The 23,122-nt window shown below is 42.4% G+C and overlaps 25 non-coding genes across 25 annotated transcripts; all 25 read left to right on the forward strand.

The window, feature by feature from the left end:
* The first annotated feature begins 282 nt into the window (after positions 1–282).
* Positions 283–355, forward strand: TRNAV-UAC (transfer RNA valine (anticodon UAC)). Its single transcript has one exon. It is a non-coding gene; the product is annotated as a tRNA-Val (tRNA).
* Positions 356–1,272: 917 nt separating this feature from the next.
* TRNAV-UAC (transfer RNA valine (anticodon UAC)) lies at positions 1,273–1,345 on the forward strand. Its single transcript has one exon. It is a non-coding gene; the product is annotated as a tRNA-Val (tRNA).
* Positions 1,346–2,825: 1,480 nt separating this feature from the next.
* Positions 2,826–2,898, forward strand: TRNAV-UAC (transfer RNA valine (anticodon UAC)). Its single transcript has one exon. It is a non-coding gene; the product is annotated as a tRNA-Val (tRNA).
* A 1,076-nt stretch (positions 2,899–3,974) lies between these two features.
* TRNAV-UAC (transfer RNA valine (anticodon UAC)) lies at positions 3,975–4,047 on the forward strand. Its single transcript has one exon. It is a non-coding gene; the product is annotated as a tRNA-Val (tRNA).
* A 1,076-nt stretch (positions 4,048–5,123) lies between these two features.
* Positions 5,124–5,196, forward strand: TRNAV-UAC (transfer RNA valine (anticodon UAC)). The gene has a single exon. It is a non-coding gene; the product is annotated as a tRNA-Val (tRNA).
* Positions 5,197–6,114: 918 nt separating this feature from the next.
* On the forward strand, positions 6,115–6,187 carry TRNAV-UAC (transfer RNA valine (anticodon UAC)). Its single transcript has one exon. It is a non-coding gene; the product is annotated as a tRNA-Val (tRNA).
* Positions 6,188–6,859: 672 nt separating this feature from the next.
* TRNAV-UAC (transfer RNA valine (anticodon UAC)) lies at positions 6,860–6,932 on the forward strand. Its single transcript has one exon. It is a non-coding gene; the product is annotated as a tRNA-Val (tRNA).
* A 1,076-nt stretch (positions 6,933–8,008) lies between these two features.
* TRNAV-UAC (transfer RNA valine (anticodon UAC)) lies at positions 8,009–8,081 on the forward strand. The gene has a single exon. It is a non-coding gene; the product is annotated as a tRNA-Val (tRNA).
* A 672-nt stretch (positions 8,082–8,753) lies between these two features.
* On the forward strand, positions 8,754–8,826 carry TRNAV-UAC (transfer RNA valine (anticodon UAC)). The gene has a single exon. It is a non-coding gene; the product is annotated as a tRNA-Val (tRNA).
* A 1,076-nt stretch (positions 8,827–9,902) lies between these two features.
* On the forward strand, positions 9,903–9,975 carry TRNAV-UAC (transfer RNA valine (anticodon UAC)). The gene has a single exon. It is a non-coding gene; the product is annotated as a tRNA-Val (tRNA).
* Positions 9,976–10,893: 918 nt separating this feature from the next.
* On the forward strand, positions 10,894–10,966 carry TRNAV-UAC (transfer RNA valine (anticodon UAC)). The gene has a single exon. It is a non-coding gene; the product is annotated as a tRNA-Val (tRNA).
* A 672-nt stretch (positions 10,967–11,638) lies between these two features.
* On the forward strand, positions 11,639–11,711 carry TRNAV-UAC (transfer RNA valine (anticodon UAC)). Its single transcript has one exon. It is a non-coding gene; the product is annotated as a tRNA-Val (tRNA).
* Positions 11,712–12,565: 854 nt separating this feature from the next.
* Positions 12,566–12,638, forward strand: TRNAV-UAC (transfer RNA valine (anticodon UAC)). Its single transcript has one exon. It is a non-coding gene; the product is annotated as a tRNA-Val (tRNA).
* Positions 12,639–13,714: 1,076 nt separating this feature from the next.
* Positions 13,715–13,787, forward strand: TRNAV-UAC (transfer RNA valine (anticodon UAC)). The gene has a single exon. It is a non-coding gene; the product is annotated as a tRNA-Val (tRNA).
* Positions 13,788–14,459: 672 nt separating this feature from the next.
* On the forward strand, positions 14,460–14,532 carry TRNAV-UAC (transfer RNA valine (anticodon UAC)). The gene has a single exon. It is a non-coding gene; the product is annotated as a tRNA-Val (tRNA).
* Positions 14,533–15,451: 919 nt separating this feature from the next.
* TRNAV-UAC (transfer RNA valine (anticodon UAC)) lies at positions 15,452–15,524 on the forward strand. Its single transcript has one exon. It is a non-coding gene; the product is annotated as a tRNA-Val (tRNA).
* Positions 15,525–16,196: 672 nt separating this feature from the next.
* On the forward strand, positions 16,197–16,269 carry TRNAV-UAC (transfer RNA valine (anticodon UAC)). The gene has a single exon. It is a non-coding gene; the product is annotated as a tRNA-Val (tRNA).
* An 854-nt stretch (positions 16,270–17,123) lies between these two features.
* On the forward strand, positions 17,124–17,196 carry TRNAV-UAC (transfer RNA valine (anticodon UAC)). Its single transcript has one exon. It is a non-coding gene; the product is annotated as a tRNA-Val (tRNA).
* Positions 17,197–18,051: 855 nt separating this feature from the next.
* TRNAV-UAC (transfer RNA valine (anticodon UAC)) lies at positions 18,052–18,124 on the forward strand. The gene has a single exon. It is a non-coding gene; the product is annotated as a tRNA-Val (tRNA).
* Positions 18,125–18,638: 514 nt separating this feature from the next.
* TRNAV-UAC (transfer RNA valine (anticodon UAC)) lies at positions 18,639–18,711 on the forward strand. The gene has a single exon. It is a non-coding gene; the product is annotated as a tRNA-Val (tRNA).
* A 671-nt stretch (positions 18,712–19,382) lies between these two features.
* TRNAV-UAC (transfer RNA valine (anticodon UAC)) lies at positions 19,383–19,455 on the forward strand. The gene has a single exon. It is a non-coding gene; the product is annotated as a tRNA-Val (tRNA).
* Positions 19,456–20,127: 672 nt separating this feature from the next.
* TRNAV-UAC (transfer RNA valine (anticodon UAC)) lies at positions 20,128–20,200 on the forward strand. The gene has a single exon. It is a non-coding gene; the product is annotated as a tRNA-Val (tRNA).
* A 1,076-nt stretch (positions 20,201–21,276) lies between these two features.
* TRNAV-UAC (transfer RNA valine (anticodon UAC)) lies at positions 21,277–21,349 on the forward strand. The gene has a single exon. It is a non-coding gene; the product is annotated as a tRNA-Val (tRNA).
* A 918-nt stretch (positions 21,350–22,267) lies between these two features.
* On the forward strand, positions 22,268–22,340 carry TRNAV-UAC (transfer RNA valine (anticodon UAC)). Its single transcript has one exon. It is a non-coding gene; the product is annotated as a tRNA-Val (tRNA).
* A 514-nt stretch (positions 22,341–22,854) lies between these two features.
* On the forward strand, positions 22,855–22,927 carry TRNAV-UAC (transfer RNA valine (anticodon UAC)). The gene has a single exon. It is a non-coding gene; the product is annotated as a tRNA-Val (tRNA).
* The last annotated feature ends 195 nt before the right edge of the window (positions 22,928–23,122 follow it).

Raw genomic sequence — 23,122 nt, forward strand, 5'->3', positions numbered from 1 at the left:
GGCAATTTTTTTAAATTGAAAAGTGACATTTTTTGGGTCCTTGGTAGTATAGTGCTGAGTATCACCGCCTGTTTTACGGAAGACCTGAGTTAAATTCCCCGCCGGGGAGGCATGACCGGCTTCATTTTTTAAAGATTGCAGAAAATATTTTGGTGGCAATGAAACGGTTTCTTCTTAATACCAAAAATATCCGTTTTAAAGAAATCCACTGGTTCAGGCCTTGGTCAAAATGCAACCCTATCTCCAAGACGATTTTCGTCAGTTCATGTTGCAGCCGCTAGCGTATCTATGGTGTAGTGGTTATCACGTTCGCTTTACACGCGGAAGGTCTCAGGTTCGAGCCCTGATAGGTACAAAGAAGGTTGATATTTTAGCGAGATGTGGACGAGTGAATTGGAGGCTCTCGGTCTCGAAAATTTGCCCATTTTTAAAAGGGTTTCATCGTATTTACGATGGCTGTGACGGGTATCTATGGAGTAGTGGTTATTGCGTCCGCCTAACACGCGGAAGGTCCCAGGTTCGAGCCCTGGTAGATACATAATGTTCTTTTTTGACTTGTTGTTAGAACGAAACTTTCGGAGATTTTGGCAATTTTTTTAAATTGAAAAGTGGCATATTTTGGGTCCTTGGTAGTATAGTGCTGAGTATCACCGCCTGTTTTACGGAAGACCTGAGTTAAATTCCCCGCCGGGGAGGCATGACCGGCTTCAGTTTTTAAAGATTGCAGAAAATATTTTGGTGGCAATGAAACGGTTTCTTCTTAATACCAAAAATATCCGTTTTAAAGAAATCCACTGGTTCAGGCCTTGGTAAAAATGCAACCCTATCACCCAGACGATTTTCGTCAGTTCATGTTACAGTCGCTAGCGTATCTATGGTGTAGTGGTTATCACGTCCGCCTAACACGCGGAAGGTCCCAGGTTCGAGCCCTGGTAGATACATAATGTTCTTTTTTGACTTGTTGTTAGAACGAAACTTTCGGAGGTTTTTGGCAATTTTTTTAAATTGAAAAGTGACATTTTTTGGGTCCTTGGTAGTATAGTGCTGAGTATCACCGCCTGTTTTACGGAAGACCTGAGTTAAATTCCCCGCCGGGGAGGCATGACCGGCTTCAGTTTTTAAAGATTGCAGAAAATATTTTGGTGGCAATGAAACGGTTTCTTCTTAATACCAAAAATATCCGTTTTAAAGAAATCCACTGGTTCAGGCCTTGGTCAAAATGCAACCCTATCACCCAGACGATTTTCGTCAGTTCATGTTACAGTCGCTAGCGTATCTATGGTGTAGTGGTTATCACGTCCGCTTTACACGCGGAAGGTCTCAGGTTCAAGCCCTGATAGATACAAAGAAGGTTGATATTTTAGCGATATGTGGACGAGTGAATTGGAGGCTCTCGGTCTCGATAATTTGCCCATTTTTAAAACAGTTTTATCGTATTTACGATGGCCATGACGGGTATCTATGGTGTAGTGGTTATCACGTCCGCCTAACACGCGGAAGGTCCCAGGTTCGAGCCCTGGTAGATACATAATGCTCTTTTTTGACTTGTTGTTAGAACGAAACTTTCGGAGGTTTTTGGCAATTTTTTTAAATTGAAAAGTGACATGTTTTGGGTATCTATGGTGTAGTGGTTATCACGTCCGCCTAACACGCGGAAGGTCCCTGGTTCGAGCCCTGGTAGATACATAATGTTCTTTTTTGACTTGTTGTTAGAACGAAACTTTCGGAGGTTTTTGGCAATTTTTTTAAATTGAAAAGTGACATATTTTGGGTCCTTGGTAGTATAGTGCTGAGTATCACCGCCTGTTTTACGGAAGACCTGAGTTAAATTCCCCGCCGGGGAGGCATGACCGGCTTCAGTTTTTAAAGATAACAGAAAATATTTTGGTGGCAATGAAACGGTTTCTTCTTAATACCAAAAATATCCGTTTTAAAGAAATCCACTGGTTCAGGCCTTGGTCAAAATGCAACCCTATCACCCAGACGATTTTCGTCAGTTCATGTTACAGTCGCTAGCGTATCTATGGTGTAGTGGTTATCACGTCCGCCTAACACGCGGAAGGTCCCAGGTTCGAGCCCTGGTAGATACATAATGTTCTTTTTTGACTTGTTGTTAGAACGAAACTTTCGGAGGTTTTTGGCAATTTTTTTAAATTGAAAAGTGACATTTTTTGGGTCCTTGGTAGTATAGTGCTGAGTATCACCGCCTGTTTTACGGAAGACCTGAGTTAAATTCCCCGCCGGGGAGGCATGACCGGCTTCAGTTTTTAAAGATTGCAGAAAATATTTTGGTGGCAATGAAACGGTTTCTTCTTAATACCAAAAATATCCGTTTTAAAGAAATCCACTGGTTCAGGCCTTGGTAAAAATGCAACCCTATCACCCAGACGATTTTCGTCAGTTCTTGTTACAGTCGCTAGCGTATCTATGGTGTAGTGGTTATCACGTCCGCCTAACACGCGGAAGGTCCCAGGTTCGAGCCCTGGTAGATACATAATGTTCTTTTTTGACTTGTTGTTAGAACGAAACTTTCGGAGGTTTTTGGCAATTTTTTTAAATTGAAAAGTGACATTTTTTGGGTCCTTGGTAGTATAGTGCTGAGTATCACCGCCTGTTTTACGGAAGACCTGAGTTAAATTCCCCGCCGGGGAGGCATGACCGGCTTCAGTTTTTAAAGATTGCAGAAAATATTTTGGTGGCAATGAAACGGTTTCTTCTTAATACCAAAAATATCCGTTTTAAAGAAATCCACTGGTTCAGGCCTTGGTCAAAATGCAACCCTATCACCCAGACGATTTTCGTCAGTTCATGTTACAGTCGCTAGCGTATCTATGGTGTAGTGGTTATCACGTCCGCTTTACACGCGGAAGGTCTCAGGTTCAAGCCCTGATAGATACAAAGAAGGTTGATATTTTAGCGATATGTGGACGAGTGAATTGGAGGCTCTCGGTCTCGATAATTTGCCCATTTTTAAAACAGTTTCATCGTATTTACGATGGCCATGACGGGTATCTATGGTGTAGTGGTTATCACGTCCGCCTAACACGCGGAAGGTCCCAGGTTCGAGCCCTGGTAGATACATAATGCTCTTTTTTGACTTGTTGTTAGAACGAAACTTTCGGAGGTTTTTGGCAATTTTTTTAAATTGAAAAGTGACATGTTTTGGGTATCTATGGTGTAGTGGTTATCACGTCCGCCTAACACGCGAAAGGTCCCTGGTTCGAGCCCTGGTAGATACATAATGTTCTTTTTTGACTTGTTGTTAGAACGAAACTTTCGGAGGTTTTTGGCAATTTTTTTAAATTGAAAAGTGACATATTTTGGGTCCTTGGTAGTATAGTGCTGAGTATCACCGCCTGTTTTACGGAAGACCTGAGTTAAATTCCCCGCCGGGGAGGCATGACCGGCTTCAGTTTTTAAAGATAACAGAAAATATTTTGGTGGCAATGAAACGGTTTCTTCTTAATACCAAAAATATCCGTTTTAAAGAAATCCACTGGTTCAGGCCTTGGTCAAAATGCAACCCTATCACCCAGACGATTTTCGTCAGTTCATGTTACAGTCGCTAGCGTATCTATGGTGTAGTGGTTATCACGTCCGCCTAACACGCGGAAGGTCCCAGGTTCGAGCCCTGGTAGATACATAATGTTCTTTTTTGACTTGTTGTTAGAACGAAACTTTCGGAGGTTTTTGGCAATTTTTTTAAATTGAAAAGTGACATTTTTTGGGTCCTTGGTAGTATAGTGCTGAGTATCACCGCCTGTTTTACGGAAGACCTGAGTTAAATTCCCCGCCGGGGAGGCATGACCGGCTTCAGTTTTTAAAGATTGCAGAAAATATTTTGGTGGCAATGAAACGGTTTCTTCTTAATACCAAAAATATCCGTTTTAAAGAAATCCACTGGTTCAGGCCTTGGTCAAAATGCAACCCTATCTCCAAGACGATTTTCGTCAGTTCATGTTGCAGTCGCTAGCGTATCTATGGTGTAGTGGTTATCACGTCCGCTTTACACGCGGAAGGTCTCAGGTTCGAGCCCTGATAGATACAAAGAAGGTTGATATTTTAGCGATATGTGGACGAGTGAATTGGAGGCTCTCGGTCTCGAAAATTTGCCCATTTTTAAAACAGTTTCATCGTATTTACGACGGCTATGACGGGTATCTATGGTGTAGTGGTTATCACGTCCGCCTAACACGCGGAAGGTCCCAGGATCGAGCCCTGGTAGATACATAATGTTCTTTTTTGCCTTGTTGTTAGAACGAAACTTTCGGAGGTTTTTGGCAATTTTTTTAAATTGAAAAGTGACATGTTTTGGGTATCTATGGTGTAGTGGTTATCACGTCCGCCTAACAAGCGGAAGGTCCCTGGTTCGAGCCCTGGTAGATACATAATGTTCTTTTTTGACTTGTTGTTAGAACGAAACTTTCGGAGGTTTTTGGCAATTTTTTTAAATTGAAAAGTGACATATTTTGGGTCCTTGGTAGTATAGTGCTGAGTATCACCGCCTGTTTTACGGAAGACCTGAGTTAAATTCCCCGCCGGGGAGGCATGACCGGCTTCAGTTTTTAAAGATAACAGAAAATATTTTGGTGGCAATGAAACGGTTTCTTCTTAATACCAAAAATATCCGTTTTAAAGAAATCCACTGGTTCAGGCCTTGGTCAAAATGCAACCCTATCACCCAGACGATTTTCGTCAGTTCATGTTACAGTCGCTAGCGTATCTATGGTGTAGTGGTTATCACGTCCGCCTAACACGCGGAAGGTCCCAGGTTCGAGCCCTGGTAGATACATAATGTTCTTTTTTGACTTGTTGTTAGAACGAAACTTTCGGAGGTTTTTGGCAATTTTTTTAAATTGAAAAGTGACATTTTTTGGGTCCTTGGTAGTATAGTGCTGAGTATCACCGCCTGTTTTACGGAAGACCTGAGTTAAATTCCCCGCCGGGGAGGCATGACCGGCTTCAGTTTTTAAAGATTGCAGAAAATATTTTGGTGGCAATGAAACGGTTTCTTCTTAATACCAAAAATATCCGTTTTAAAGAAATCCACTGGTTCAGGCCTTGGTCAAAATGCAACCCTATCTCCAAGACGATTTTCGTCAGTTCATGTTGCAGTCGCTAGCGTATCTATGGTGTAGTGGTTATCACGTCCGCTTTACACGCGGAAGGTCTCAGGTTCGAGCCCTGATAGATACAAAGAAGGTTGATATTTTAGCGATATGTGGACGAGTGAATTGGAGGCTCTCGGTCTCGAAAATTTGCCCATTTTTAAAACAGTTTCATCGTATTTACGACGGCTATGACGGGTATCTATGGTGTAGTGGTTATCACGTCCGCCTAACACGCGGAAGGTCCCAGGATCGAGCCCTGGTAGATACATAATGTTCTTTTTTGCCTTGTTGTTAGAACGAAACTTTCGGAGGTTTTTGGCAATTTTTTTAAATTGAAAAGTGACATATTTTGGGTCCTTGGTAGTATAGTGCTGAGTATCACCGCCTGTTTTACGGAAGACCTGAGTTAAATTCCCCGCCGGGGAGGCATGACCGGCTTCAGTTTTTAAAGATTGCAGAAAATATTTTGGTGGCAATGAAACGGTTTCTTCTTAATACCAAAAATATCCGTTTTAAAGAAATCCACTGGTTCAGGCCTTGGTCAAAATGCAACCCTATCACCCAGACGATTTTCGTCAGTTCATGTTACAGTCGCTAGCGTATCTATGGTGTAGTGGTTATCACGTCCGCCTAACACGCGGAAGGTCCCAGGTTCGAGCCCTGGTAGATACATAATGTTCTTTTTTGACTTGTTGTTAGAACGAAACTTTCGGAGGTTTTTGGCAATTTTTTTAAATTGAAAAGTGACATTTTTTGGGTCCTTGGTAGTATAGTGCTGAGTATCACCGCCTGTTTTACGGAAGACCTGAGTTAAATTCCCCGCCGGGGAGGCATGACCGGCTTCAGTTTTTAAAGATTGCAGAAAATATTTTGGTGGCAATGAAACGGTTTCTTCTTAATACCAAAAATATCCGTTTTAAAGAAATCCACTGGTTCAGGCCTTGGTCAAAATGCAACCCTATCACCCAGACGATTTTCGTCAGTTCATGTTACAGTCGCTAGCGTATCTATGGTGTAGTGGTTATCACGTCCGCTATACACGCGGAAGGTCTCAGGTTCGAGCCCTGATAGATACAAAGAAGGTTGATATTTTAGCGATATGTGGACGAGTGAATTGGAGGCTCTCGGTCTCGATAATTTGCCCATTTTTAAAACAGTTTCATCGTATTTACGATGGCCATGACGGGTATCTATGGTGTAGTGGTTATCACGTCCGCCTAACACGCGGAAGGTCCCAGGTTCGAGCCCTGGTAGATACATAATGCTCTTTTTTGACTTGTTGTTAGAACGAAACTTTCGGAGGTTTTTGGCAATTTTTTTAAATTGAAAAGTGAAATGTTTTGGGTATCTATGGTGTAGTGGTTATCACGTCCGCCTAACACGCGGAAGGTCCCAGGTTCGAGCCCTGGTAGATACATAATGTTCTTTTTTGACTTGTTGTTAGAACGAAACTTTCGGAGGTTTTTGGCAATTTTTTTAAATTGAAAAGTGACATTTTTTGGGTCCTTGGTATTATAGTGCTGAGTATCACCGCCTGTTTTACGGAAGACCTGAGTTAAATTCCCCGCCGGGGAGGCATGACCGGCTTCAGTTTTTAAAGATTGCAGAAAATATTTTGGTGGCAATGAAACGGTTTCTTCTTAATACCAAAAATATCCGTTTTAAAGAAATCCACTGGTTCAGGCCTTGGTCAAAATGCAACCCTATCTCCAAGACGATTTTCGTCAGTTCATGTTGCAGTCGCTAGCGTATCTATGGTGTAGTGGTTATCACGTCCGCTTTACACGCGGAAGGTCTCAGGTTCGAGCCCTGATAGATACAAAGAAGGTTGATATTTTAGCGATATGTGGACGAGTGAATTGGAGGCTCTCGGTCTCGAAAATTTGCCCATTTTTAAAACAGTTTCATCGTATTTACGACGGCTATGACGGGTATCTATGGTGTAGTGGTTATCACGTCCGCCTAACACGCGGAAGGTCCCAGGATCGAGCCCTGGTAGATACATAATGTTCTTTTTTGCCTTGTTGTTAGAACGAAACTTTCGGAGGTTTTTGGCAATTTTTTTAAATTGAAAAGTGACATGTTTTGGGTATCTATGGTGTAGTGGTTATCACGTCCGCCTAACACGCGGAAGGTCCCTGGTTCGAGCCCTGGTAGATACATAATGTTCTTTTTTGACTTGTTGTTAGAACGAAACTTTCGGAGGTTTTTGGCAATTTTTTTAAATTGAAAAGTGACATATTTTGGGTCCTTGGTAGTATAGTGCTGAGTATCACCGCCTGTTTTACGGAAGACCTGAGTTAAATTCCCCGCCGGGGAGGCATGACCGGCTTCAGTTTTTAAAGATAACAGAAAATATTTTGGTGGCAATGAAACGGTTTCTTCTTAATACCAAAAATATCCGTTTTAAAGAAATCCACTGGTTCAGGCCTTGGTCAAAATGCAACCCTATCACCCAGACGATTTTCGTCAGTTCATGTTACAGTCGCTAGCGTATCTATGGTGTAGTGGTTATCACGTCCGCCTAACACGCGGAAGGTCCCAGGTTCGAGCCCTGGTAGATACATAATGTTCTTTTTTGACTTGTTGTTAGAACGAAACTTTCGGAGGTTTTTGGCAATTTTTTTAAATTGAAAAGTGACATTTTTTGGGTCCTTGGTAGTATAGTGCTGAGTATCACCGCCTGTTTTACGGAAGACCTGAGTTAAATTCCCCGCCGGGGAGGCATGACCGGCTTCAGTTTTTAAAGATTGCAGAAAATATTTTGGTGGCAATGAAACGGTTTCTTCTTAATACCAAAAATATCCGTTTTAAAGAAATCCACTGGTTCAGGCCTTGGTCAAAATGCAACCCTATCACCCAGACGATTTTCGTCAGTTCATGTTACAGTCGCTAGCGTATCTATGGTGTAGTGGTTATCACGTCCGCTATACACGCGGAAGGTCTCAGGTTCGAGCCCTGATAGATACAAAGAAGGTTGATATTTTAGCGATATGTGGACGAGTGAATTGGAGGCTCTCGGTCTCGATAATTTGCCCATTTTTAAAACAGTTTCATCGTATTTACGATGGCCATGACGGGTATCTATGGTGTAGTGGTTATCACGTCCGCCTAACACGCGGAAGGTCCCAGGTTCGAGCCCTGGTAGATACATAATGCTCTTTTTTGACTTGTTGTTAGAACGAAACTTTCGGAGGTTTTTGGCAATTTTTTTAAATTGAAAAGTGAAATGTTTTGGGTATCTATGGTGTAGTGGTTATCACGTCCGCCTAACACGCGGAAGGTCCCAGGTTCGAGCCCTGGTAGATACATAATGTTCTTTTTTGACTTGTTGTTAGAACGAAACTTTCGGAGGTTTTTGGCAATTTTTTTAAATTGAAAAGTGACATTTTTTGGGTCCTTGGTATTATAGTGCTGAGTATCACCGCCTGTTTTACGGAAGACCTGAGTTAAATTCCCCGCCGGGGAGGCATGACCGGCTTCAGTTTTTAAAGATTGCAGAAAATATTTTGGTGGCAATGAAACGGTTTCTTCTTAATACCAAAAATATCCGTTTTAAAGAAATCCACTGGTTCAGGCCTTGGTCAAAATGCAACCCTATCTCCAAGACGATTTTCGTCAGTTCATGTTGCAGTCGCTAGCGTATCTATGGTGTAGTGGTTATCACGTCCGCTTTACACGCGGAAGGTCTCAGGTTCGAGCCCTGATAGATACAAAGAAGGTTGATATTTTAGCGATATGTGGACGAGTGAATTGGAGGCTCTCGGTCTCGAAAATTTGCCCATTTTTAAAACAGTTTCATCGTATTTACGACGGCTATGACGGGTATCTATGGTGTAGTGGTTATCACGTCCGCCTAACACGCGGAAGGTCCCAGGATCGAGCCCTGGTAGATACATAATGTTCTTTTTTGCCTTGTTGTTAGAACGAAACTTTCGGAGGTTTTTGGCAATTTTTTTAAATTGAAAAGTGACATGTTTTGGGTATCTATGGTGTAGTGGTTATCACGTCCGCCTAACACGCGGAAGGTCCCTGGTTCGAGCCCTGGTAGATACATAATGTTCTTTTTTGACTTGTTGTTAGAACGAAACTTTCGGAGGTTTTTGGCAATTTTTTTAAATTGAAAAGTGACATATTTTGGGTCCTTGGTAGTATAGTGCTGAGTATCACCGCCTGTTTTACGGAAGACCTGAGTTAAATTCCCCGCCGGGGAGGCATGACCGGCTTCAGTTTTTAAAGATAACAGAAAATATTTTGGTGGCAATGAAACGGTTTCTTCTTAATACCAAAAATATCCGTTTTAAAGAAATCCACTGGTTCAGGCCTTGGTCAAAATGCAACCCTATCACCCAGACGATTTTCGTCAGTTCATGTTACAGTCGCTAGCGTATCTATGGTGTAGTGGTTATCACGTCCGCCTAACACGCGGAAGGTCCCAGGTTCGAGCCCTGGTAGATACATAATGTTCTTTTTTGACTTGTTGTTAGAACGAAACTTTCGGAGGTTTTTGGCAATTTTTTTAAATTGAAAAGTGACATTTTTTGGGTCCTTGGTAGTATAGTGCTGAGTATCACCGCCTGTTTTACGGAAGACCTGAGTTAAATTCCCCGCCGGGGAGGCATGACCGGCTTCAGTTTTTAAAGATTGCAGAAAATATTTTGGTGGCAATGAAACGGTTTCTTCTTAATACCAAAAATATCCGTTTTAAAGAAATCCACTGGTTCAGGCCTTGGTCAAAATGCAACCCTATCTCCAAGACGATTTTCGTCAGTTCATGTTGCAGTCGCTAGCGTATCTATGGTGTAGTGGTTATCACGTCCGCTTTACACGCGGAAGGTCTCAGGTTCGAGCCCTGATAGATACAAAGAAGGTTGATATTTTAGCGATATGTGGACGAGTGAATTGGAGGCTCTCGGTCTCGAAAATTTGCCCATTTTTAAAACAGTTTCATCGTATTTACGACGGCTATGACGGGTATCTATGGTGTAGTGGTTATCACGTCCGCCTAACACGCGGAAGGTCCCAGGATCGAGCCCTGGTAGATACATAATGTTCTTTTTTGCCTTGTTGTTAGAACGAAACTTTCGGAGGTTTTTGGCAATTTTTTTAAATTGAAAAGTGACATATTTTGGGTCCTTGGTAGTATAGTGCTGAGTATCACCGCCTGTTTTACGGAAGACCTGAGTTAAATTCCCCGCCGGGGAGGCATGACCGGCTTCAGTTTTTAAAGATTGCAGAAAATATTTTGGTGGCAATGAAACGGTTTCTTCTTAATACCAAAAATATCCGTTTTAAAGAAATCCACTGGTTCAGGCCTTGGTCAAAATGCAACCCTATCACCCAGACGATTTTCGTCAGTTCATGTTACAGTCGCTAGCGTATCTATGGTGTAGTGGTTATCACGTCCGCCTAACACGCGGAAGGTCCCAGGTTCGAGCCCTGGTAGATACATAATGTTCTTTTTTGACTTGTTGTTAGAACGAAACTTTCGGAGGTTTTTGGCAATTTTTTTAAATTGAAAAGTGACATTTTTTGGGTCCTTGGTAGTATAGTGCTGAGTATCACCGCCTGTTTTACGGAAGACCTGAGTTAAATTCCCCGCCGGGGAGGCATGACCGGCTTCAGTTTTTAAAGATTGCAGAAAATATTTTGGTGGCAATGAAACGGTTTCTTCTTAATACCAAAAATATCCGTTTTAAAGAAATCCACTGGTTCAGGCCTTGGTCAAAATGCAACCCTATCACCCAGACGATTTTCGTCAGTTCATGTTACAGTCGCTAGCGTATCTATGGTGTAGTGGTTATCACGTCCGCTATACACGCGGAAGGTCTCAGGTTCGAGCCCTGATAGATACAAAGAAGGTTGATATTTTAGCGATATGTGGACGAGTGAATTGGAGGCTCTCGGTCTCGATAATTTGCCCATTTTTAAAACAGTTTCATCGTATTTACGATGGCCATGACGGGTATCTATGGTGTAGTGGTTATCACGTCCGCCTAACACGCGGAAGGTCCCAGGTTCGAGCCCTGGTAGATACATAATGCTCTTTTTTGACTTGTTGTTAGAACGAAACTTTCGGAGGTTTTTGGCAATTTTTTTAAATTGAAAAGTGAAATGTTTTGGGTATCTATGGTGTAGTGGTTATCACGTCCGCCTAACACGCGGAAGGTCCCAGGTTCGAGCCCTGGTAGATACATAATGTTCTTTTTTGACTTGTTGTTAGAACGAAACTTTCGGAGGTTTTTGGCAATTTTTTTAAATTGAAAAGTGACATTTTTTGGGTCCTTGGTATTATAGTGCTGAGTATCACCGCCTGTTTTACGGAAGACCTGAGTTAAATTCCCCGCCGGGGAGGCATGACCGGCTTCAGTTTTTAAAGATTGCAGAAAATATTTTGGTGGCAATGAAACGGTTTCTTCTTAATACCAAAAATATCCGTTTTAAAGAAATCCACTGGTTCAGGCCTTGGTCAAAATGCAACCCTATCTCCAAGACGATTTTCGTCAGTTCATGTTGCAGTCGCTAGCGTATCTATGGTGTAGTGGTTATCACGTCCGCTTTACACGCGGAAGGTCTCAGGTTCGAGCCCTGATAGATACAAAGAAGGTTGATATTTTAGCGATATGTGGACGAGTGAATTGGAGGCTCTCGGTCTCGAAAATTTGCCCATTTTTAAAACAGTTTCATCGTATTTACGACGGCCATGACGGGTATCTATGGTGTAGTGGTTATCACGTCTGCCTAACACGCGGAAGGTCCCAGGTTCGAGCCCTGGTAGATACATAATGTTCTTTTTTGACTTGTTGTTAGAACGAAACTTTCGGAGATTTTGGCAATTTTTTTAAATTGAAAAGTGACATCTTTTGGGTATCTATGTTGTAGTGGTTATCACGTCCGCCTAACACGCGGAAGGTCTCAGGTTCGAGCCCTGATATATACAAAGAAGGTTGATATTTTAGCGAGATGTGGACGAGTGAATTGGAGGCTCTCGGTCTCGAAAATTTGCCCATTTTTAAAACGGTTTCATCGTATTTACGATGGCTGTGACGGGCATCTATGGTGTAGTGGTTATCACGTCCGCCTAACACGCGGAAGGTCCCAGGTTCGAGCCCTGGTAGATACATAATGTTCTTTTTTGACTTGTTGTTAGAACGAAACTTTCGGAGGTTTTTGGCAATTTTTTTAAATTGAAAAGTGACATATTTTGGGTCCTTGGTAGTATAGTGCTGAGTATCACCGCCTGTTTTACGGAAGACCTGAGTTAAATTCCCCGCCGGGGAGGCATGACCGGCTTCAGTTTTTAAAGATTGCAGAAAATATTTTGGTGGCAATGAAACGGTTTCTTCTTAATACCAAAAATATCCGTTTTAAAGAAATCCACTGGTTCAGGCCTTGGTCAAAATGCAACCCTATCACCCAGACGATTTTCGTCAGTTCATGTTACAGTCGCTAGCGTATCTATGTTGTAGTGGTTATCACGTCCGCTTTACACGCGGAAGGTCTCAGGTTCGAGCCCTGATAGATACAAAGAAGGTTGATATTTTAGCGATATGTGGACGAGTGAATTGGAGGCTCTCGGTCTCGATAATTTGCCCATTTTTAAAACAGTTTCATCGTATTTACGATGGCCATGACGGGTATCTATGGTGTAGTGGTTATCACGTCCGCCTAACACGCGGAAGGTCCCAGGTTCGAGCCCTGGTAGATACATAATGCTCTTTTTTGACTTGTTGTTAGAACGAAACTTTCGGAGGTTTTTGGCAATTTTTTTAAATTGAAAAGTGAAATGTTTTGGGTATCTATGGTGTAGTGGTTATCACGTCCGCCTAACACGCGGAAGGTCCCTGGTTCGAGCCCTGGTAGATACATAATGTTCTTTTTTGACTTGTTGTTAGAACGAAACTTTCGGAGGTTTTTGGCAATTTTTTTAAATTGAAAAGTGACATATTTTGGGTCCTTGGTAGTATAGTGCTGAGTATCACCGCCTGTTTTACGGAAGACCTGAGTTAAATTCCCCGCCGGGGAGGCATGACCGGCTTCAGTTTTTAAAGATAACAGAAAATATTTTGGTGGCAATGAAACGGTTTCTTCTTAATACCAAAAATATCCGTTTTAAAGAAATCCACTGGTTCAGGCCTTGGTCAAAATGCAACCCTATCACCCAGACGATTTTCGTCAGTTCATGTTACAGTCGCTAGCGTATCTATGGTGTAGTGGTTATCACGTCCGCCTAACACGCGGAAGGTCCCAGGTTCGAGCCCTGGTAGATACATAATGTCCTTTTTTGACTTGTTGTTAGAACGAAACTTTCGGAGGTTTTTGGCAATTTTTTTAAATTGAAAAGTGACATTTTTTGGGTCCTTGGTAGTATAGTGCTGAGTATCACCGCCTGTTTTACGGAAGACCTGAGTTAAATTCCCCGCCGGGGAGGCATGACCGGCTTCAGTTTTTAAAGATTGCAGAAAATATTTTGGTGGCAATGAAACGGTTTCTTCTTAATACCAAAAATATCCGTTTTAAAGAAATCCACTGGTTCAGGCCTTGGTCAAAATGCAACCCTATCACCCAGACGATTTTCGTCAGTTCATGTTACAGTCGCTAGCGTATCTATGTTGTAGTGGTTATCACGTCCGCTTTACACGCGGAAGGTCTCAGGTTCGAGCCCTGATAGATACAAAGAAGGTTGATATTTTAGCGATATGTGGACGAGTGAATTGGAGGCTCTCGGTCTCGATAATTTGCCCATTTTTAAAACAGTTTCATCGTATTTACGATGGCCATGACGGGTATCTATGGTGTAGTGGTTATCACGTCCGCCTAACACGCGGAAGGTCCCAGGTTCGAGCCCTGGTAGATACATAATGCTCTTTTTTGACTTGTTGTTAGAACGAAACTTTCGGAGGTTTTTGGCAATTTTTTTAAATTGAAAAGTGAAATGTTTTGGGTATCTATGGTGTAGTGGTTATCACGTCCGCCTAACACGCGGAAGGTCCCTGGTTCGAGCCCTGGTAGATACATAATGTTCTTTTTTGACTTGTTGTTAGAACGAAACTTTCGGAGGTTTTTGGCAATTTTTTTAAATTGAAAAGTGACATATTTTGGGTCCTTGGTAGTATAGTGCTGAGTATCACCGCCTGTTTTACGGAAGACCTGAGTTAAATTCCCCGCCGGGGAGGCATGACCGGCTTCAGTTTTTAAAGATAACAGAAAATATTTTGGTGGCAATGAAACGGTTTCTTCTTAATACCAAAAATATCCGTTTTAAAGAAATCCACTGGTTCAGGCCTTGGTCAAAATGCAACCCTATCTCCAAGACGATTTTCGTCAGTTCATGTTGCAGTCGCTAGCGTATCTATGGTGTAGTGGTTATCACGTCCGCTTTACACGCGGAAGGTCTCAGGTTCGAGCCCTGATAGATACAAAGAAGGTTGATATTTTAGCGATATGTGGACGAGTGAATTGGAGGCTCTCGGTCTCGAAAATTTGCCCATTTTTAAAACAGTTTCATCGTATTTACGACGGCTATGACGGGTATCTATGGTGTAGTGGTTATCACGTCCGCCTAACACGCGGAAGGTCCCAGGATCGAGCCCTGGTAGATACATAATGTTCTTTTTTGCCTTGTTGTTAGAACGAAACTTTCGGAGGTTTTTGGCAATTTTTTTAAATTGAAAAGTGACATATTTTGGGTCCTTGGTAGTATAGTGCTGAGTATCACCGCCTGTTTTACGGAAGACCTGAGTTAAATTCCCCGCCGGGGAGGCATGACCGGCTTCAGTTTTTAAAGATTGCAGAAAATATTTTGGTGGCAATGAAACGGTTTCTTCTTAATACCAAAAATATCCGTTTTAAAGAAATCCACTGGTTCAGGCCTTGGTCAAAATGCAACCCTATCACCCAGACGATTTTCGTCAGTTCATGTTACAGTCGCTAGCGTATCTATGGTGTAGTGGTTATCACGTCCGCCTAACACGCGGAAGGTCCCAGGTTCGAGCCCTGGTAGATACATAATGTTCTTTTTTGACTTGTTGTTAGAACGAAACTTTCGGAGGTTTTTGGCAATTTTTTTAAATTGAAAAGTGACATTTTTTGGGTCCTTGGTAGTATAGTGCTGAGTATCACCGCCTGTTTTACGGAAGACCTGAGTTAAATTCCCCGCCGGGGAGGCATGACCGGCTTCAGTTTTTAAAGATTGCAGAAAATATTTTGGTTTTCAATGAAACGGTTTCTTCTTAATACCAAAAATATCCGTTTTAAAGAAATCCACTGGTTCAGGCCTTGGTCAAAATGCAACCCTATCACCCAGACGATTTTCGTCAGTTCATGTTACAGTCGCTAGCGTATCTATGGTGTAGTGGTTATCACGTCCGCTTTACACGCGGAAGGTCTCAGGTTCGAGCCCTGATAGATACAAAGAAGGTTGATATTTTAGCGATATGTGGACGAGTGAATTGGAGGCTCTCGGTCTCGATAATTTGCCCATTTTTAAAACAGTTTCATCGTATTTACGATGGCCATGACGGGTATCTATGGTGTAGTGGTTATCACGTCCGCCTAACACGCGGAAGGTCCCAGGTTCGAGCCCTGGTAGATACATAATGCTCTTTTTTGACTTGTTGTTAGAACGAAACTTTCGGAGGTTTTTGGCAATTTTTTTAAATTGAAAAGTGAAATGTTTTGGGTATCTATGGTGTAGTGGTTATCACGTCCGCCTAACACGCGGAAGGTCCCAGGTTCGAGCCCTGGTAGATACATAATGTTCTTTTTTGACTTGTTGTTAGAACGAAACTTTCGGAGGTTTTTGGCAATTTTTTTAAATTGAAAAGTGACATTTTTTGGGTCCTTGGTATTATAGTGCTGAGTATCACCGCCTGTTTTACGGAAGACCTGAGTTAAATTCCCCGCCGGGGAGGCATGACCGGCTTCAGTTTTTAAAGATTGCAGAAAATATTTTGGTGGCAATGAAACGGTTTCTTCTTAATACCAAAAATATCCGTTTTAAAGAAATCCACTGGTTCAGGCCTTGGTCAAAATGCAACCCTATCTCCAAGACGATTTTCGTCAGTTCATGTTGCAGTCGCTAGCGTATCTATGGTGTAGTGGTTATCACGTCCGCTTTACACGCGGAAGGTCTCAGGTTCGAGCCCTGATAGATACAAAGAAGGTTGATATTTTAGCGATATGTGGACGAGTGAATTGGAGGCTCTCGGTCTCGAAAATTTGCCCATTTTTAAAACAGTTTCATCGTATTTACGACGGCCATGACGGGTATCTATGGTGTAGTGGTTATCACGTCCGCCTAACACGCGGAAGGTCCCAGGTTCGAGCCCTGGTAGATACATAATGTTCTTTTTTGACTTGTTGTTAGAACGAAACTTTCGGAGATTTTGGCAATTTTTTTAAATTGAAAAGTGACATCTTTTGGGTATCTATGTTGTAGTGGTTATCACGTCCGCCTAACACGCGGAAGGTCTCAGGTTCGAGCCCTGATATATACAAAGAAGGTTGATATTTTAGCGAGATGTGGACGAGTGAATTGGAGGCTCTCGGTCTCGAAAATTTGCCCATTTTTAAAACGGTTTCATCGTATTTACGATGGCTGTGACGGGCATCTATGGTGTAGTGGTTATCACGTCCGCCTAACACGCGGAAGGTCCCAGGTTCGAGCCCTGGTAGATACATAATGTTCTTTTTTGACTTGTTGTTAGAACGAAACTTTCGGAGGTTTTTGGCAATTTTTTTAAATTGAAAAGTGACATATTTTGGGTCCTTGGTAGTATAGTGCTGAGTATCACCGCCTGTTTTACGGAAGACCTGAGTTAAATTCCCCGCCGGGGAGGCATGACCGGCTTCAGTTTTTAAAGATTGCAGAAAATATTTTGGTGGCAATGAAACGGTTTCTTCTTAATACCAAAAATATCCGTTTTAAAGAAATCCACTGGTTCAGGCCTTGGTCAAAATGCAACCCTATCACCCAGACGATTTTCGTCAGTTCATGTTACAGTCGCTAGCGTATCTATGTTGTAGTGGTTATCACGTCCGCTTTACACGCGGAAGGTCTCAGGTTCGAGCCCTGATAGATACAAAGAAGGTTGATATTTTAGCGATATGTGGACGAGTGAATTGGAGGCTCTCGGTCTCGATAATTTGCCCATTTTTAAAACAGTTTCATCGTATTTACGATGGCCATGACGGGTATCTATGGTGTAGTGGTTATCACGTCCGCCTAACACGCGGAAGGTCCCAGGTTCGAGCCCTGGTAGATACATAATGCTCTTTTTTGACTTGTTGTTAGAACGAAACTTTCGGAGGTTTTTGGCAATTTTTTTAAATTGAAAAGTGAAATGTTTTGGGTATCTATGGTGTAGTGGTTATCACGTCCGCCTAACACGCGGAAGGTCTCAGGTTCGAGCTCTGATATATACAAAGAAGGTTGATATTTTAGCGAGATGTGGACGAGTGAATTGGAGGCTCTCGGTCTCGAAAATTTGCCCATTTTTAAAACGGTTTCATCGTATTTACGATGGCTGTGACGGGCATCTATGGTGTAGTGGTTATAACGTCCGCCTAACACGCGGAAGGTCCCAGGTTCGAGCCCTGGTAGATACATAATGTTCTTTTTTGACTTGTTGTTAGAACGAAACTTTCGGAGGTTTTTGGCAATTTTTTTAAATTGAAAAGTGACATATTTTGGGTCCTTGGTAGTATAGTGCTGAGTATCACCGCCTGTTTTACGGAAGACCTGAGTTAAATTCCCCGCCGGGGAGGCATGACCGGCTTCAGTTTTTAAAGATAACAGAAAATATTTTGGTGGCAATGAAACGGTTTCTTCTTAATACCAAAAATATCCGTTTTAAAGAAATCCACTGGTTCACGCCTTGGTCAAAATGCAACCCTATCTCCAAGACGATTTTCGTCAGTTCATGTTGCAGTCGCTAGCGTATCTATGGTGTAGTGGTTATCACGTCCGCTTTACACGCGGAAGGTCTCAGGTTCTAGCCCTGATAGGTACAAAGAAGGTTGATATTTTAGCGATATGTGGACGAGTGAATTGGCGGCTCTCGGTCTCGAAAATTTGCCCATTTTTAAAACGGTTTCATCGTATTTACGATGGCTATGACGGGTATCTATGGTGTAGTGGTTATCACGTCCGCCTAACACGCGGAAGGTCCCAGGTTCGAGCCCTGGTAGATACATAATGTTCTTTTTTGACTTGTTGTTAGAACGAAACTTTCGGAGGTTTTTGGCAATTTTTTTAAATTGAAAAGTGACATTTTTTGGGTCCTTGGTAGTATAGTGCTGAGTATCACCGCCTGTTTTACGGAAGACCTGAGTTAAATTCCCCGCCGGGGAGGCATGACCGGCTTCAGTTTTTAAAGATTGCAGAAAATATTTTGGTGGCAATGAAACGGTTTCTTCTTAATACCAAAAATATCCGTTTTAAAGAAATCCACTGGTTCAGGCCTTGGTCAAAATGCAACCCTATCTCCAAGACGATTTTCGTCAGTTCATGTTGCAGTCGCTAGCGTATCTATGGTGTAGTGGTTATCACGTCCGCTTTACACGCGGAAGGTCCCAGGTTCGAGCCCTGGTAGATACATAATGTTCTTTTTTGACTTGTTGTTAGAACGAAACTTTCGGAGATTTTGGCAATTTTTTTAAATTGAAAAGTGACATCTTTTGGGTATCTATGTTGTAGTGGTTATCACGTCCGCCTAACACGCGGAAGGTCTCAGGTTCGAGCCCTGATATATACAAAGAAGGTTGATATTTTAGCGAGATGTGGACGAGTGAATTGGAGGCTCTCGGTCTCGAAAATTTGCCCATTTTTAAAACGGTTTCATCGTATTTACGATGGCTGTGACGGGCATCTATGGTGTAGTGGTTATCACGTCCGCCTAACACGCGGAAGGTCCCAGGTTCGAGCCCTGGTAGATACATAATGTTCTTTTTTGACTTGTTGTTAGAACGAAACTTTCGGAGGTTTTTGGCAATTTTTTTAAATTGAAAAGTGACATATTTTGGGTCCTTGGTAGTATAGTGCTGAGTATCACCGCCTGTTTTACGGAAGACCTGAGTTAAATTCCCCGCCGGGGAGGCATGACCGGCTTCAGTTTTTAAAGATTGCAGAAAATATTTTGGTGGCAATGAAACGGTTTCTTCTTAATACCAAAAATATCCGTTTTAAAGAAATCCACTGGTTCAGGCCTTGGTCAAAATGCAACCCTATCACCCAGACGATTTTCGTCAGTTCATGTTACAGTCGCTAGCGTATCTATGTTGTAGTGGTTATCACGTCCGCTTTACACGCGGAAGGTCTCAGGTTCGAGCCCTGATAGATACAAAGAAGGTTGATATTTTAGCGATATGTGGACGAGTGAATTGGAGGCTCTCGGTCTCGATAATTTGCCCATTTTTAAAACAGTTTCATCGTATTTACGATGGCCATGACGGGTATCTATGGTGTAGTGGTTATCACGTCCGCCTAACACGCGGAAGGTCCCAGGTTCGAGCCCTGGTAGATACATAATGCTCTTTTTTGACTTGTTGTTAGAACGAAACTTTCGGAGGTTTTTGGCAATTTTTTTAAATTGAAAAGTGAAATGTTTTGGGTATCTATGGTGTAGTGGTTATCACGTCCGCCTAACACGCGGAAGGTCCCTGGTTCGAGCCCTGGTAGATACATAATGTTCTTTTTTGACTTGTTGTTAGAACGAAACTTTCGGAGGTTTTTGGCAATTTTTTTAAATTGAAAAGTGACATATTTTGGGTCCTTGGTAGTATAGTGCTGAGTATCACCGCCTGTTTTACGGAAGACCTGAGTTAAATTCCCCGCCGGGGAGGCATGACCGGCTTCAGTTTTTAAAGATAACAGAAAATATTTTGGTGGCAATGAAACGGTTTCTTCTTAATACCAAAAATATCCGTTTTAAAGAAATCCACTGGTTCAGGCCTTGGTCAAAATGCAACCCTATCTCCAAGACGATTTTCGTCAGTTCATGTTGCAGTCGCTAGCGTATCTATGGTGTAGTGGTTATCACGTCCGCTTTACACGCGGAAGGTCTCAGGTTCGAGCCCTGATAGATACAAAGAAGGTTGATATTTTAGCGATATGTGGACGAGTGAATTGGAGGCTCTCGGTCTCGAAAATTTGCCCATTTTTAAAACAGTTTCATCGTATTTACGACGGCTATGACGGGTATCTATGGTGTAGTGGTTATCACGTCCGCCTAACACGCGGAAGGTCCCAGGATCGAGCCCTGGTAGATACATAATGTTCTTTTTTGCCTTGTTGTTAGAACGAAACTTTCGGAGGTTTTTGGCAATTTTTTTAAATTGAAAAGTGACATGTTTTGGGTATCTATGGTGTAGTGGTTATCACGTCCGCCTAACACGCGGAAGGTCCCTGGTTCGAGCCCTGGTAGATACATAATGTTCTTTTTTGACTTGTTGTTAGAACGAAACTTTCGGAGGTTTTTGGCAATTTTTTTAAATTGAAAAGTAACATATTTTGGGTCCTTGGTAGTATAGTGCTGAGTATCACCGCCTGTTTTACGGAAGACCTGAGTTAAATTCCCCGCCGGGGAGGCATGACCGGCTTCAGTTTTTAAAGATAACAGAAAATATTTTGGTGGCAATGAAACGGTTTCTTCTTAATACCAAAAATATCCGTTTTAAAGAAATCCACTGGTTCAGGCCTTGGTCAAAATGCAACCCTATCACCCAGACGATTTTCGTCAGTTCATGTTACAGTCGCTAGCGTATCTATGGTGTAGTGGTTATCACGTCCGCCTAACACGCGGAAGGTCCCAGGTTCGAGCCCTGGTAGATACATAATGTTCTTTTTTGACTTGTTGTTAGAACGAAACTTTCGGAGGTTTTTGGCAATTTTTTTAAATTGAAAAGTGACATTTTTTGGGTCCTTGGTAGTATAGTGCTGAGTATCACCGCCTGTTTTACGGAAGACCTGAGTTAAATTCCCCGCCGGGGAGGCATGACCGGCTTCAGTTTTTAAAGATTGCAGAAAATATTTTGGTGGCAATGAAACGGTTTCTTCTTAATACCAAAAATATCCGTTTTAAAGAAATCCACTGGTTCAGGCCTTGGTCAAAATGCAACCCTATCTCCAAGACGATTTTCGTCAGTTCATGTTGCAGTCGCTAGTGTATCTATGGTGTAGTGGTTATCACGTCCGCTTTACACGCGGAAGGTCTCAGGTTCGAGCCCTGATAGATACAAAGAAGGTTGATATTTTAGCGATATGTGGACGAGTGAATTGGAGGCTCTCGGTCTCGAAAATTTGCCCATTTTTAAAACAGTTTCATCGTATTTACGACGGCTATGACGGGTATCTATGGTGTAGTGGTTATCACGTCCGCCTAACACGCGGAAGGTCCCAGGATCGAGCCCTGGTAGATACATAATGTTCTTTTTTGCCTTGTTGTTAGAACGAAACTTTCGGAGGTTTTTGGCAATTTTTTTAAATTGAAAAGTGACATATTTTGGGTCCTTGGTAGTATAGTGCTGAGTATCACCGCCTGTTTTACGGAAGACCTGAGTTAAATTCCCCGCCGGGGAGGCATGACCGGCTTCAGTTTTTAAAGATTGCAGAAAATATTTTGGTGGCAATGAAACGGTTTCTTCTTAATACCAAAAATATCCGTTTTAAAGAAATCCACTGGTTCAGGCCTTGGTCAAAATGCAACCCTATCACCCAGACGATTTTCGTCAGTTCATGTTACAGTCGCTAGCGTATCTATGGTGTAGTGGTTATCACGTCCGCCTAACACGCGGAAGGTCCCAGGTTCGAGCCCTGGTAGATACATAATGTTCTTTTTTGACTTGTTGTTAGAACGAAACTTTCGGAGGTTTTTGGCAATTTTTTTAAATTGAAAAGTGACATTTTTTGGGTCCTTGGTAGTATAGTGCTGAGTATCACCGCCTGTTTTACGGAAGACCTGAGTTAAATTCCCCGCCGGGGAGGCATGACCGGCTTCATTTTTTAAAGATTGCAGAAAATATTTTGGTGGCAATGAAACGGTTTCTTCTTAATACCAAAAATATCCGTTTTAAAGAAATCCACTGGTTCAGGCCTTGGTCAAAATGCAACCCTATCTCCAAGACGATTTTCGTCAGTTCATTTTGCAGTCGCTAGCGTATCTATGGTGTAGTGGTTATCACGTCCGCTTTACACGCGGAAGGTCTCAGGTTCGAGCCCTGATAGGTACAAAGAAGGTTGATATTTTAGCGATATGTGGACGAGTGAATTGGCGGCTCTCGGTCTCGAAAATTTGCCCATTTTTAAAACGGTTTCATCGTATTTACGATGGCTATGACGGGTATCTATGGTGTAGTGGTTATCACGTCCGCCTAACACGCGGAAGGTCCCAGGTTCGAGCCCTGGTAGATACATAATGTTCTTTTTTGACTTGTTGTTAGAACGAAACTTTCGGAGGTTTTTGGCAATTTTTTTAAATTGAAAAGTGACATTTTTTGGGTCCTTGGTAGTATAGTGCTGAGTATCACCGCCTGTTTTACGGAAGACCTGAGTTAAATTCCCCGCCGGGGAGGCATGACCGGCTTCATTTTTTAAAGATTGCAGAAAATATTTTGGTGGCAATGAAACGGTTTCTTCTTAATACCAAAAATATCCGTTTTAAAGAAATCCACTGGTTCAGGCCTTGGTCAAAATGCAACCCTATCACCCAGACGATTTTCGTCAGTTCATGTTACAGTCGCTAGCGTATCTATGGTGTAGTGGTTATCACGTTCGCTTTACACGCGGAAGGTCTCAGGTTCGAGCCCTGATAGGTACAAAGAAGGTTGATATTTTAGCGAGATGTGGACGAGTGAATTGGAGGCTCTCGGTCTCGAAAATTTGCCCATTTTTAAAACGGTTTCATCGTATTTACGATGGCTGCGACGGGTATCTATGGAGTAGTGGTTATTGCGTCCGCCTAACACGCGGAAGGTCCCAGGTTCGAGCCCTGGTAGATACATAATGTTCTTTT

This window comes from Leiobunum rupestre, chromosome 3 (assembly GCF_980474605.1).
Source record: "Leiobunum rupestre chromosome 3, qqLeiRupe1.1.hap1, whole genome shotgun sequence".
In the NCBI taxonomy this organism is placed as follows: domain Eukaryota; kingdom Metazoa; phylum Arthropoda; class Arachnida; order Opiliones; family Sclerosomatidae; genus Leiobunum; species Leiobunum rupestre.